Below are 15704 nucleotides of genomic sequence, written 5' to 3'. Positions count from 1 at the left end.
TAAAGCAAATGTCAAGAAACAAAGAATCTGTGCTTAAGAAAATAATAGTTGAACAGCCTTTTAGAGTCAATCGTCTTCACTGGTCCTATGCCTTTACTAGCTGACCTGATTGGTAGGAACATTTTCCAGCCTGTCAGTCACTGAGCCAAAACCTAAAAATATAGGAAATCCCCCAGCTATTTTTATTCTCCCAGATTGTGCATAATTCCTTTCAGGTCACTCCTCAAATATATCAATAACATCCATCACATGCTTATAATCAGTCTGTGATCATGCTTCCCAACAATTGTGCAGCGTATTGTTTCAAGTAAGCTGGGCTTCTATAGAATAGTTTGTCATGTGGACCCTGTGTAACCTATCCTCATCCTAGTTGTTATCTGGTCACTTGCAGGCCACAGAGTGAAAAGGTTAAACCTACCAGATGAATGCCATGGCAAGACAATAAATGCTGTCAGCTCAGCAGAGGGTCGCCTGTACTGGGCTGAGTGTGGCTCATTCCAGGTGGTTGGTCTTCAACTAGTTACAATTACTGGACATTTGTGGTGCATACTCAGGGCAGGAATGATGAAAAATTGTAGTTGTGGGATGGCTGAATTTTACTGCGGCGATGAACTAGCTGAAGCATTTAGTATGAATAGTATTCACTGGGATAAAGCTTTTGGTGCTAACACTTTGCTCTAGAACATGTAATTTAAAAAAAAAAAACCAGCAAGGTGTCATGTCAGTGCAAAGGCCTGCAGTTTTGAATTTGTTTAGCAGAGCTACACCAAAGTTGCCAGAAAAGACTGCCTGCTTAAGTAATGGCGAGACAAAAGCTAGAACAGTTGTTCACTGAAGACCTTGCCAGTTGATCAGAATAACACCCGTTCTGATGGGCAACTAGTTATAACTTTACCTGCTTACATAAGGTACTTGGAATACCTGGGGGAAAGGGCTCACTTCAATAGAACTAGATTAACTAAAATAAAGCTCAACTTCTGTTGTCTGGGGGGAAAAAAAAAGTGATAAATACAGTAAAAGAAAGCAAAAATAGGACATTACAAGAAATATATAAAATAAAGAGCTGGGAAAGTTGTTCTGTTACTAAATGATAAAGCAAGCTAACTCACTGCCAGAAAGCACTGCTAAATCCTGGTGATTGTTTTCCCCATCTTTTTATTAATCTTGCTGGAAATTTAAAAGTAGAAAAATAACATTTTTTTCTACTTGGCTACTAGTTGCTTAGTAACAGATTTAAAGCCTATTGAAGTTCTTAAAGAGGTTCCCAGTGTCTTCTGTGAGACTATGGTTTGAGTCTTATTTCTCAGTTCCATTTGGTCAAAAGCTCTTTAAACGCTTTTCGAGTCATGTAAAACCACGGTCTTGAGCTGTCAGTGAGTACCATGCACATTCGGAGTTTAGTTAGTGTATGTCAAGGTTCATAGGGGTTTATGTCAGCAGTAGCAGTAGCAGAATTTCTGAACTTGCTTACGTGACTTAAAGTATATTTACACAAGCAGCTGATATACAAAATGAAGGTGCCTGAAATAACTAAGATTGCAAATTGTTAGGCTGGATCACTGTGCTACCCTGGTTACCAGATCGGCTTGAGTGTGAATATAGCACTGGAGTTGCCCTAAGGATAATAAATCACAGGTCTGAATTTCCTAAGTCATGTAAGCAGTTAAGAAACTTTTTCTTGCTCTTCAACTTGGAAACTAGTAAGGAAAAGCTATTAAAAAAGTAATGTAGATTCTATATCTTTTCAGTTTCTCTGTCAGTTTTTGACACTTCTCATTAGTTTGCCTTACGTTAAAGTAAGTATCCTTCAAATGGCAAGAAAAAATAATATGTTGGGGAACAAACATCCTCTGCAGTCTGCCCTCTCCCCTTTCGTATTTTTTTAGGTAGATTTTTTTTTCCCCCTAGGGGGAAAGAGCAACATAACACCACTGCAAATTGTTGGGACATGTAAGGTTGCTTTTTGCTTTCTTATGGAGTAATTTATAAAAGTCCTGTTTAATTTTAAGGGTTGCATAACCTATTCTATTTTAATTGTTTACCATGGTGTTGCTGTAAACATTTTAAAATGGGGACTGAATATTTTACTTCATGTTAGTCTCCCATTTTATCCAGCACACATAGGTATAAACACTGATTGAAATAGTATGACCTGTTTTTCAGGGTGTCACATTATCTAGTTACACTTTCTGGACTGATAATCAGTTGATTTTTCTACTACCATTATAGTCAAGGAACTTAGTTTGCAATACTTGCATCCTTTTTAGCACTGAGAGAGACGAACCATGTTTATAGACCTAAATTATATTGAACAGGCACAAACAGTCACTTTGATAAATTGAATATGATATGTGCTCATCACTGGTCACCTGAATAAAAATTTGAACAGAGAGTTGCACTTTAATAGCACTTTAATACCACTCCCTGGTATCCAGTGAGAGGATGCATGGGAACGGTTCAAAGCTGCCTCAAGGGAGGTTCAGACTTGGCATTAGGAAGCATTTCTTTACTGAGAGGGTGGTCAAACACTGAAACTGGCTTCCTAGAGAGGTGGTCAATGCCCCATGCCTGTCAGTGTTTTAAGAGGCATTTGGACAATGCCCTTAATAAAATGTTTTAAGTTTTGGTCAGCCCTGAAGTGGTCAGGCAGTTGGACTAGATTGTTGCAGGTTCCTACCAGCTGAAATATTCTAATTCTATTCTATTCTGTTCTATTCTATTCTATTCCATTCCATTCCATTCCATGCTATGTTATGCTATTCTGTTCTATTCTATTCTTTAATGTATATTTGCCTACATAACACTTGCCATCAGTAATTACTTGAACAGCACATCAGCCCTTTTTATCAATGTCACCAAACCACAAATGAATGTTGAGCTAAACTTTTCCCGTGGCCATTTTCTGATCTTCCATTTGCAAAATGGTTGCTGCTCCTTGACCTGAAAAAAGAAATTCCATGTTAGTCTGTCATTATTTTATAATGTTAATATGTAAAGAATTTATATTAAACTTAACTATCACCTAAAACTGTGATAAATATGTGATTGATTTACTAGAGGCCAAGTTGTATTTTCATTAGGAGTAGAATGAACCGAAATGACATTATGGAATCTCTCAAACTACACCTGCGTGATGAAGTCAAATCTGGCTTTAGTCTCATGTCTATCAGCAGAAAAGAACATCAGTGTGGTGGGTTGACCTTGGCTGGCTGCCAGGTGTCCACCAAGATGGTCTATCACTCCCTCTCTATTAACAGGAAAGGGGGAGAAAATACAATGAAAAACCCATGGGTTGAGATGAGGACAGGGAGGTTACTCACCAGTTACCATCATGGGCAAAACAGACTCAACTTGGAGAAATTAATTTAATATATTGCCAATTAATTTTAACAGAGTAGGATAGTGAGAAATACAAACAAAACTAAAAGAACCTTCCCCCCACCCCTCCTTTCTTCCCAGGCTCAACTTCACTCCTGACTTTTCTACATCCTCCCCCCGAGCGGTGCAGGGGGATGGAGAATGGGGGTTAGCGTCAGTTCATAATTGTCTCTGCCAGTCTTTCCTCGTCATGCTCTTCCCCTTCTCCAGTATGGGGTTCCTCCCAAAGGATACAGTCCTTCACAACCTTCTACAATGTGGGTCCTTCCCACAGGCTGCAGTTCTTCAAGAACTGCACCAGCATGGCTCCTTCCTACATGGTGCAGTCCTTCAGGAATGGACTGCTCCAGTGTGGCTTCCCCACAGGGTCACACGTCCTGTCAGAAAACATGCTTCTGCATGGTTTCCTCTCCAAAAAGCCTTGGACAGAGATGTGACTTTCTTAGAATCATGACTGCCTAAACTACAGTCTGATAATTGCCCATTTACTTTTCAGAAGAAGAGAACATGACATATTCGAATTCCATGACCTCATTTTCCCACTTTCTTCAGACAGATTGGTCTACATTAATCTCCTGTGAAATGCTATGAAAGTCGAAGGATGACTTGAAGGATTAATTTGTCCCAGGAATAAAAATTAATGGCATTGATATCTAGGAGTGACTCATCTGGACTTTTGATGCAACAAATGATAGTTTTAGAGTATGATATCCACAGCCTTTCATGACAGTAATGTCATTCAATTCCCCATCATTACTGCATAAGTAAAATTACTAGATTATCCTTATTAACTCTCTTCCTTTAACTTCGAAGTTAACAGTGCTCATGTTTTGGAAAAGAAGGTTTCTTACAAGTAATATAAGCAGCTTTTCTTGGATGCAGCTAAAGTAGAGATTTCACCAGGGAAAATGCTTAGTCATGCAGCCTTTGATAGGAAGTCTAAGGGGATGGCACATGTAAAGGCACTCCAGGATGCATTTTATGAGGAGAAAAACATGTTTCCCATTCAAGTGGAACTTGAAACATAGTCGTTGGAACTTGAAGATAATAGACCTGACAAAATTAAAACTTTTGCAGAATAAGCCCAGGATGCTTTATGCATCCTGCTGCTCTCCTAGAGGTGTATGTTGTTAGACCAACTTTCTGTAAACATCTCAAACACAGTAAGCCAGATGCTTCTCTGAGCCCATTTGCTATTTCTATACTGCACCGATAAATTAAATTACATTTGACAGTTGCATAAGTGATTTAAAGTGTCAGGACCTAGTGAGCTCTGCTTTCAACATGTTCGGATGCCTCCTGGCAAATATGCAGATCTCAGGCTTTTCCTTCATTCTTGACAGCAAATCTGTTGACTAATCCCGTGGATTTCAAAGGGGGCTGATTACTGTCATGGAGCTGTTCAAGGTGCTAACCCTCGCCTTCTTTGATCACTTTGGCCTACCTGTGTTAATCCACCAATTTTAAGTACTGATTATTCCTGTCAACAGGAAAGTGATGTAGGAAAGATATAGAGAAACAGGATTTCAAAATTAAAAAAAAAAATTACATTTTGCTCAGCCATTGCTAGACAGAAATGTATGTATATTGTGTTCATATGCTGACTTGAGACCTACTTATTTTGACCAGAAGTAGTCAGTGGTGCTGTAAAAGGTGAATGAATTAGTCCTATTTGGCACAAACATCTGCTTCCTCTTCTCTTAGAGCTGGACTGCCAGCTCCATACAGCAAAGATCTTGTCTTTATGCTTTGCCTTGTGCTTACTACTGTGGGTTTCTGTTCTTTGAGTGCCCTAAAATAATACTGAAATCTATGGAAACAGGAGCTTTGAAAGCAAGGCCGAGGGAGAGATAGAAAGGAGAACTCAGGAAAAGAATAGCTATCAAAATGAGGCCAATATTCATCCTGGAGGAGTGTAATCAATAATTCTAAAAGGAATGATTTCAGGGCTGCTAAAATAAAGGTGGTGTTATCACAACGGAAATCACAAAAATCAGCAGTTACATGCAAACTTAGAAATACAGAAATAATTTTTATTACATCATAGGAAGAATGCACTACTTATTGTGTGTGATTTTGCTATATCTTAACTTCCAAAATCGTGGTGGAAGAGGAAATGCAAAGCTTTCAGGAGGTTATATAGTGCTGCTAGTGGTGGCGAATGTGGACCTCCATGACGGGAAATAAAAACGTCATCTTCCTGTGAGGAAGGAAAGGTGGATGATTGCTATCCAAGGGAAAGTCTGCATTCAGCTGATGTGCTTTCCCTTAAGACTCTACAAGGGAAATGGAAGTTCATGCTGCGAGAGGATGTGAGAACAAAAGATGGTAAAAGGTGATGAACTGAAGTGATCACCTTCTGTCTGAATTGGGTGAGGGATAGGAAAAGATGTTGAAAAAAATGGAGTAGAGGCACACACCTGCTATAAAGCAAAGACCAGCCTGTTCAAAAACACAGTAGAGGAAGCATACAGCACTAACATATAGTGATAATCAGTGGACTGGTAACATGGATAAAGGCATGAGAAAGACAACATGGAGAAAGTAGCAGTGCTTTAAAAATCTTCTTTGCTATGAGGGAAAGCAACTTTCTCTAAGGTTATGAATGGGCTTTTTTTTCAGGTGCCTAACCTAACTTTCATTTTTTTTAGAGGTTCCAGATATAGAAAAGGGGTGTCAAACCAGTTCAGCTATTGACCAGCAAGGCACAGCTGTCAATCCAGGAAAGAAACCACCTAGCATATTTTTTAACATCTCATTACACTATAAATATATCATTCCAGATAAAGGTTGCATGTTTGGTGCAGTTCAACTCCATTGCCTTTATTTTAAATTATTTTTTTACCTTGTTGTCTTCCTTATGTGTTTCTCATTTAGCTAAAGTTAAATGGGATTTCCCCTGTAAATCACTGGTGTCTGTCTGCTACTTTACTTTCTGATTTTGTAGTTGATTATTTTCCAGCTGACATATATTTGATGGGAATATTTGCATTTGTAGAAATCTATAGGACAAATCTTCCCTTGTCCCAAAATATTGTCAGTTTGAGAGAGAAGTTGGCCCTAACTCCTCTCTAGCTCTCAGGTTCTGATGAAGGCTTAGGGTAACTTAAAGTACATGAGAGACCTGATAAATTAAGAAAGCCATTCAGAGTCCAGAAGCACTCAGAAGCACTAGCAACAAACAGAGACGAGTTCCTTGGTGTCCTTGGTAATGGATTCCTGTGGGTTGAGTGCTGGGAGAATATGAATGTCAGCTCCCCAGTCTGAGAATTTTTCAGATGTCTTGGTGCAGAACTGAAATCTGTTTGAAATTTCAGGATGATAATACTGATATTGAAGCCTTACTCTCTGATATATTTTGAATCACAAGATTTAAACACTACATAGGTGTCCTGGTTTCAGCTGGGATAGAGTTAATTTTCTTCCTAGTAGCTGGTCTAGTGTTATGTTTTGGATTTAGTATGAGAATAATGTTGATAACACACTGATGTTTTTAGTTGTTGCTAAGTAGTGTTTATACTAAGTCAAGGATTTTTCAGCTTCTCATGCCCAGCCAGCAAGAAGGCTGGAGGGGCACAAGAAGCTGGGAGCAGACACAGTAGCACAGCTGACCCAAACTGGCCAAAGGAAAATTCCATGCCGTATGATGTCGTGCCCAGTATATAAACTGGGGGGTGTTGGCCAGGAGGGGCGGATCGCTGCTTGGGAACTAACTGGGCATCAGTTGGCGATTGGTGAGCAATTGCATTGTGCATCACTTGTTTTGTATATTCTAATTCTTTTAGTAGTATTATTGTCATTTTATTATTATTATTATTTTCATTATTATTATTATTATTATTATTTTTCTTCCTTTCTGTCCTATTAAACTGTCTTTATCTGAACCCACGAGTTAGTTTTTTTTTCTTTTCTATTCTCTCCCCCATCCCACTGGGTGGGGGGAGTGAGCGAGCAGCTGCGTGGTGCTTAGTTGCCGGCTGGGGTTAAACCACAACAGTCATCTTTGGCACCCAATGTGGGGCACGAACCCATGACCCTGACATTAAGAGTCTCATGCTCTACTGACCAAGCTAGATGGGCAAGACAATGTATTAAAAATGTGCTTTATACCGGAGCTGGAGAGAATGCCCCTACCTGGACTCTCTGGCAGAAAGCACCTGGGGAGACCTGAGGCTGACCTCTAGGGTTTTGGAGTCGGGGATACAGCGGATCCGAGGCCCGCTATACTCCAACTGAAAAGGAGATACTGGCAGCATATGAAGGAGTTTGAGCAGCCTCAGAAGTGGTTGGTACTGAAACACAGCTCCGATTAGCACCCCGACTGCCGGTGCTGGGCTGGATGTTCAAAGGGAAGGTCCCCTCTAGACATCATGCAACGATGCTACGTGGAGTACGTGGGTTGCACTGATCATACAATGAACTTAAATAGGAAACCCCAGTCGCCCAGGAATTTTAGAATTGATCACAGACTGGCCAGAAGGCAAAGATTTTGGAATATCACCAGAGGAGGAGGTAACGCGTGCTGAAGAGGCCCCGCTGTATAATAAACTGCCAGAAAATGAGAGGCAGTATGCCCTGTTCACTGATGGGTCCTGTCGCATTGTAGGAAAACATCGGAGGTGGAAGGCAGCTGTATGGAGTCCTATACGACAAGTTGCGCCGAAGAAGGTAAATCGAGTCAGTTTGCAGAGGTGAAAGCCATCCAGCTGGCTTTAGACATTGCTGAACGAGAAAAATGGCCAGTGCTCTATCTCTATACTGACTCATGGATGGTGGCAATGCCCTGTGGGAGTGGTTACAGCAATGGAAGCGGAGTAACTGGCAACACAGAGGTAAACCCATCTGGGCTGCCACACTGTGGCAAGATACTGCGTCCCAGCTAGAGAACCTGGTTGTAAAAGTATGTCACGTAGATGCTCATGCACTCAAGAGTCAGGCCACTGAAGAACATCAACACAATCAGCAGGTGGATCAGACTGCTAAGATTGAAGTGGCTCAGGTGGATCTGGACTGGCAATATAAGAGTGAATTATTTATGGCTCGGTGGGCCCATGACACCTCAGGCCATCAAAAAAGAGATGCAACATATAGATGGGCTCGTGATCAAGGGGTGGACCTGACCATAGACGCTGTTGCACAGGTTATTCATGAATGTGAAACATGCGCTGCAATTAAGCAAGCCAAGCGGTTAAAGCCTCTTTGGTATGGAAAATGATGGCTGAAATATACATACGGGGAGACCTGGTAGATTGATTACATCACACTCCCATAAACCCACCAAGGCAAGCGCCATGTGCTTACCATGGTGGAAGCAACAACTGGATGGCTGGAAACAAATCCTGTGCCCCATGCCACAGCCTGGAACACTGTCCTGGGCCTTGAGAAGCAAGTCTTATGGTGACATGGCACCCCAGAAAGAATTGAGTCAGACAATGGGACTCATTTCCAAAAAAACCTCATAGACACCTGGGCCAAAGAGCATGGCATTGAGTGGGTGTATCACATCCCCTATCATGCACCAGCCTCTGGGAAAATTGAGCAATACAATGGATTGTTAAAGACTACCTTGAGAGCAATGGGTGGTGGGACCTTCAAACATTGGGATACACATTTAGCAAAGGCCACCTGGTTAGTCAACACTAGTGTACCTGCCAATCAGACTGGCCCTGCCCATTTAGAACTTTTACGTACTGTAGAAGGGGATAAAGTCTCCATAGGGCACACACACAAAAAAAATGCTAGGGAAAACAGTTTGGGTTACTCCTGCCTCAGGCAAAGGCAAACCCATTCGTGGGATTGCTTTTGCTCAAGGACCTGAGTGCACTTGGTGGGTGATGTGGAAGGATGGGAAAGTTCAATGTGTGCCTCAAGGGGATTTGATTTTCGGTGAGAATAGCTAATGAATTAAATTGTATAATCTTAATTGCTATATAACCCTACCACTGTATGTCATCACTACTATAGTTGTTATATGCTATATCAACGGTATTACAGTAAGAATCACCCAGATTAATGAAGAATGAACTTTGATAAAACCAAGTGAAGCGCAGTAGTGATGGAACCAGAACTGACTGCAGCATGCAACAATCCAACACTACACACCATCCTCCTGCTGCACCCAATGTCACCCGCCTGCTGCACTGCACCGAAGCCCGATCCTGCTCTGCCGACTGAGCGGACTTCACACCATCCCTCCTGCCCAGAAAGGTTGTTATGACAGATGGAGCCCAAAGTCATGCACTAAATGAACTCAACAAACTTTTTAAAGGGACATTTAAATGGACATTTTAAAGGCCTATAGACTAAGGAAATTATGTCTGTGTATCAAAAGACAGGAAAAGTGGTGGTGATTAATTGAAAATGTATCGGAAAGTGTGGGACCTGGACATGACATAGATGGTATAGAATAAGGTGTGGATATATGTGCTTGCTTTGGCAGCACATATATTAAAATTGGAGTGATACAGAGAAGATTAGCATGGCCCCTGCACAAGGATGACACGCAAATTCATGAAGCGTTCCCTATCCAAAGAGGACTGTTGTGGTTTAACCCCAGCCGGCAACTAAGCACCACGCAGCTGCTCGCTCACTCCCCCCACCCAGTGGGATGGGGGAGAGAATAGAAAAGAAAAAAAACTAACTCGTGGGTTCAGATAAAGACAGTTTAATAGGACAGAAAGGAAGAAAAATAATAATAATAATAATAATAATAATGAAAATAATAATAATAATAAAATGACAATAATACTACTAAAAGAATTAGAATATACAAAACAAGTGATGCACAATGCAATTGCTCACCAATCGCCAACTGATGCCCAGTTAGTTCCCAAGCAGCGATCCGCCCCTCCTGGCCAACACCCCCCAGTTTATATACTGGGCACGACATCATACGGCATGGAATTTTCCTTTGGCCAGTTTGGGTCAGCTGTGCTCGCTGTGTCTGCTCCCAGCTTCTTGTGCCCCTCCAGCCTTCTTGCTGGCTGGGCATGAGAAGCTGAAAAATCCTTGACTTAGTATAAACACTACTTAGCAACAACTAAAAACATCAGTGTGTTATCAACATTATTCTCATACTAAATCCAAAACATAACACTAGACCAGCTACTAGGAAGAAAATTAACTCTATCCCAGCCGAAACCACGACAATACATTTTCAGGGTAGGGGATAATTTTTTTTGTCTTCTTTTTTCTAACAAAAAAAAAGTTGATTTATAAATACTGGTATATTGGCTGTAGGTACTAGCTTTATGCAGAATGAACACAGTGCTTGAATGAGGGCAAAATTTTTCATGCAATACAGGGAGTCACAGCTTGTGACATTTGGACAGTGGAATTACTTCATTGAACTGTTCTAATTGTAGGACCGGGTAAGTGTATTTATCCCGTGTATGGTGTCTTCAGGCAAAAGGATCATTCCTGCACCATACAGCTGAACAAGTGTTTCAAGGACATAATGTGAAAAAACAAACTAACCTTAACTCCTGAGGAACTAAAAGGCATGCCAGAGATTTAAGCAGATCAGTCAAGATTTTGTCATCAGGGTAACAACAACCTAAAGTATTTCTGGCAAAGGTTCCTGATTCAACCTGAACTAGAGACATTATAGACATCATCTTCGTACAAATTAACATTTTGCTCGATGGTGGTCCAATAAGTTATTGATCCTAAATTCCATATACAGACTGAATTTTCAAGATGTTACCCATTTAGTTCAGGAACTACCTCTCTACCTATGGCCTTTATGGAACATTCCCATTAAAGCTTTCACTAAAGTGAGTGTTTAAAGCACAACTTTTTGATGTTCAATATACTTTCCTTTTCCTATCAGCAGGAATTGTATTTGCAGAGGCTGAAACACAAGTATGGCAATAGTCCTAATTTAATTCTAAATTGTTTGTAAACTACCTAAAAAGCCCAATCGGAAAAGTCTTTGCAGGTGTTTTTTTTGTCAAAGATTTCAAATGCCTAATTGGGCAACCCCACCCCTGGAATGCTCACAGCAGGATATGCATGCAATTAAGTAGAGTGGACAGGATCACCTCTTGTCCATACCTGCTGAAAATCATCTGAACGTGCTGGTGGCTCTTTGTGGATCAGCCAGACACACAACATAAAATTACCATGTTTAACATGTGCAGAACTAGGGAGGTGGGCCTTTTTGGATTTAAAAAGTTGTTCTTGCAAGGATGAGCAAAACCTCAAGGGTATAAGTATCAGTCAGACAGGGGTCTGCATCCCAGTAAGATGTTCTGAGTTGTTGAATGATTTGTATTTTCATTTTTAGCATTTGTGTCTTTGTTTGAGAGAAAGAGTGAGTCAGGCCCAAATGGGATATTTAAGTAAGTCCTTCTCATTGTGTCCACTGCCTTCTGTTACTCTCCCTTTATAAAATGTTCTCAATCTTTAGAAGCAGTTAACAAGCCTACATCTGACTTTATATATCATGGTGCTCCAAAGTCCAATTAAATATTTAACAAGTCTTACAAAAATTGCATGCAGGTGGATTATGGTGAAAGATCTTTAAAATACAGTGTATTTATATTGTGATATGTTGCACACCATTCCATCATGATCACTTGTAATAACTAGTGCACAAGCTGCCTTTGAATCATTTTCTATTTATTCAGCTTTTCAAAATCCTTTACAGAGAACACATAGCAGTCTCTACAGTAAACTGCTAGCTGTGCTTCTGATTGAGAAAAAAATTCTAACCTGTAAAACAAATGCTTGTATTTTTTAAATACATAGATCCACCTTCTGAATTGTAAATGCTATGGTGTGTAACTCCTTACACAGTCAAATTTAAAAAAAAATCCTTCATTAGTCAAGGAAAATGCTAAAGCAGAAGCAACCAGGGCTAATTGCAGACTATGACACTAATGCTGGCAAATCCTTCCAGCTGACTATTTGTTTTGGTTCTGTAGAGTGCTAATCTGCTTTTAGTGTGTTAGCAATCCTTCCTTCTGGTTTTCAGAAAATGCTAATTATTTCCAGTAGACTAGCACTGTACCATTGCAGTGTGTTTGTAAAATTTGTGTTGGATAGGGTTTTTTCGTTTACAGCAGCAGCACAGCTATTCTGATACAGGTGAAGAAGAGGATGAGAAGAAGAAGTGGGAACTGAAACTGGCTTTAGATACACCAAGGCTCCAGGCAGGCTGAAGCATGGTCCCCTCCCTGCTCCCACCCGTACATTAGATGACTCGTACTACTAATTAGCTTGCCTTCCTGGGGTGCTTTCTTCTGGTCCCTGGGGCCCCAGGCAATTGCCCTGCTGGTTCATCCATAAAACTCTCTCTGAATCATGTTTGTGACATGCATTACATCAACCTGGTAAAGTTATGAATAATGAAGACCTGTGCGTTGGCAAGTGTGTGCAATTTTAAGTACTAATGTGAACTTTTCATGCCACCCCCCATTACTATTCTTAGTCTTTTAGTGTAAAAAAATTTCCTCTTAAACAGACATGGTTTAGTTCATACAGTACTTCAGTTGTTGGCCTTGTGCCCAAGAAATAAGTGTTTTAAAAAAGGGAGTTTGTGTCTCTTTTATGGGCAGGTTTCTGTGTGAATTCAGGCGAAACAAGTGATACTGAGAATTACCTGCAGTTCTTCTTAATTCTTGGTGAGATGTGATGTTTCTCTGTGAAAAGTATCCCTGTCTGATTCAAGCATCTAAAAATGAAAGTACCAGTAAGTAGCATGAAGACACTGAGTTTTAGCCTTGTGGTTCAAATTCTTCTGCCATAAGCTGAGGATGACAATGTGTTAGCTTCCCAACACTGAAACAGACAAAAGCTTTTTGAGTTCCCTCAGCTGGAGATGAAATAGAGTGAAACAGCTAATTAGTATGTGGGATGACAAGCATTAATTAAGCATAAAGGGCTTATATTGTGAAAGTAAATTTCTCTGTATCCAGTACAAAGATTTTTAGAGTCTCCCAAATTGCCCAAGAAATGTAAATATCACACCAGTGAATTGAGCTGAGTAATTGTTGCTTAGGAAGAAGCTATTCAATACGGGGAAAAAGTCATTCTTCAATATGAATAATATGTGATTAGGAATACGATATTAAATTTCAGTAAGGAATTGTCTTTCAAGGAGGAGTCTCAGAAAATTCCCCTCCATTTTCAGTCTCACTATTTGCATCTTGTTCTTTACTGTCCTGAAATGAATCTGTGCAGCACAATTGGTCATGGACCTAGTATGTCAGAAGCATAGTAGGTAGAGTTAGTATCCTTCTTATGGTCTATCTTGATGAGGAAAACATATGAGAACATTAATTCTCAACTGGATTAAACCAGCACTGGGTATATCCACCAACAGCGGTCTGTTTCCAGCAGAGGCAAAAGCAGATGCTGCTTCAGAAGAGTTCACAAACCTAACAGTTTCTTCAGTCTGATCCCCTTGTACTCCTCCAGCCTGTGGAAGAGGAGAGCGCAAGGTGGCAGTGGACATCCCTCCTTACTTCTCTTCAGTAGCTGTTTACAGATTTTCTGCCCATGCATCCATCTGACCCCTTTTTGTACCCACTGACACTGCCTGCCTTCACAGCCTGATGGAAGCAAATTCAAGAAGTTTGTGAGCCATCATATGACACCGTACATAGCTTTATTTGTTTTAACCTGATCTGCTACTTTCACCAAGTGACCCCTACACTCATACCATGGCATCTGGTGAGGCAAAGTCTCACATTCAGCTTACCTGCTGCCTTCAGGAATTTACAAATCTCAGTCATAGCCCTCTTCAGCCTTTTCCTCTCCAAACTGAAGAACTACTCAGCCTTTTAAATCTCTGCTTGTAAGGCAGCCAATCCACTTCCTGGATCATTTCAGCTGCTTTTCTTTTTATGTTCTCTAATTCTCCTGCCTTCCCTCTGAGATGCAAAGACTGGAATGACATACAGCACTCAAGATGTGGGCGCATCAATGTTTGTTACAGGAACAAACAGATGACCTTGTCCTTTGTGACCTTCCTGATGAAGCCAAACTTTTTCTTGGCTTCTCAGATGCCCTTGCACTCTGAGCTGATGATTTTGGAGAACTACCAAGGTTGACCCCAAGATCTTGTTCCTGAGTTGAAACTGCCAGTTCTGCGTTGTTTCTCCGCAGCAGGACCTTACACTGATGCTTATCTACCACATCCCTGAGGCCCTTCTACGGTTCCTTGCCATGGGCACAGCATTTGACTACCCGTAAAGAGCTCAGTATCACCTGCATCTTGGAGGTTTCACAGTTGCCTCTCCTTTCCGGGTCATTGAAAGGGAGATGATATAAAGCTGTTCCCTGCACAAACCCATGAGGGAGGGACCCTACTCCTGGCATTTTTCCATCCTGAAAGCGACACCTAAGTACTACCTTTTGTTTCCTCTGCTTTAACTGGCTCCCTGTCGCTAAAAGGACCTCTTCTCCAATCCCACAGCAATGGAATTTCTTTATAACATTTCATGTGGAGCCTTGTCAAAGGCCATTTGAAAATCCAGGTCAGATTTTATCCACATGGTTATTGTTACCCTTCTGCAATTTCAACAGGTTAATGAAGCAGGATTTCCCTTTACAGAAGCCACACTGATGCCTCACGAACAAAACTGTGTTCATCTTTGTGTATATTAAGTAATCTTTTCTTTCACTCCCTTTTTTTTTCTTTTCTTGTTTTCTCTTTTAAAGATAGATTGCCATCTTCCCATGGATGTGAGCAGTCAGGCTCACTGGTCTGTAGTTTGCAGGATTCGCTCTGGAGCCCTTTTTCTAGATGTGAGTTATAATGGCCAGCTGCCAGTCCACTGGCACAGTGGCTGTTTATAATGGTAGGTTACATATCTTGGCCAGCAGTTCTGTAATTTCACATTTGAGTGCTGAAGGAACTCTCCAAATTCATCTCAAAGAAGTAGGAAAGCTGTCTTTTCCTTCTCAATGTTAATGTAAAACCACTTAATCCTTTTGGTAGTACAGTGATTTGTTACAGAGAAGGGAAGGAATCATTGTATTTCCCACTTTACCAGATTGTTTTGTTTAGTCATGCATTTGATCTGTTTGACTTAAACCAAAATTCCCCAAAACTCCAAAAATCCCCTTTAAATCATGTTTTTTAATTTTGATGTGAATGTTTGGACTTACTTGGTTTGCAAAGAGCTACTTAAGAATGGTTGTAAGTAAAAACATATACAAATAAAGAATTGAAGCTAAGAGCTTTGCACCATTATTTTTAGTGATTTTTTTTTCATGTAACACTTAGTAGACTGTTATAATTCATAGCGTATTTGACGATTTTGGATACTTTACAGACATCAAATTGACATGTGAAATTCACAAGTGAGATAAGTATT

The 15704-nt window shown here is 40.5% G+C and overlaps 1 protein-coding gene and 1 non-coding gene across 2 annotated transcripts in view; both read left to right on the top strand.

Moving 5' to 3' along the window:
- Positions 1–15704, top strand: part of ADAMTSL1 (ADAMTS like 1) — a 458108-nt gene that overhangs the window by 64239 nt on the left and 378165 nt on the right. The window lies entirely within an intron of this gene.
- On the top strand, positions 9802–9908 carry LOC127027886 (U6 spliceosomal RNA). Its single transcript, XR_007767849.1, has one exon. It is a non-coding gene; the product is annotated as a U6 spliceosomal RNA (small nuclear RNA).

This window comes from Gymnogyps californianus, chromosome Z (assembly GCF_018139145.2).
Source record: "Gymnogyps californianus isolate 813 chromosome Z, ASM1813914v2, whole genome shotgun sequence".
NCBI lineage: Eukaryota > Metazoa > Chordata > Aves > Accipitriformes > Cathartidae > Gymnogyps > Gymnogyps californianus.
This window is presented reverse-complemented; position numbering and strand designations above follow the sequence as displayed.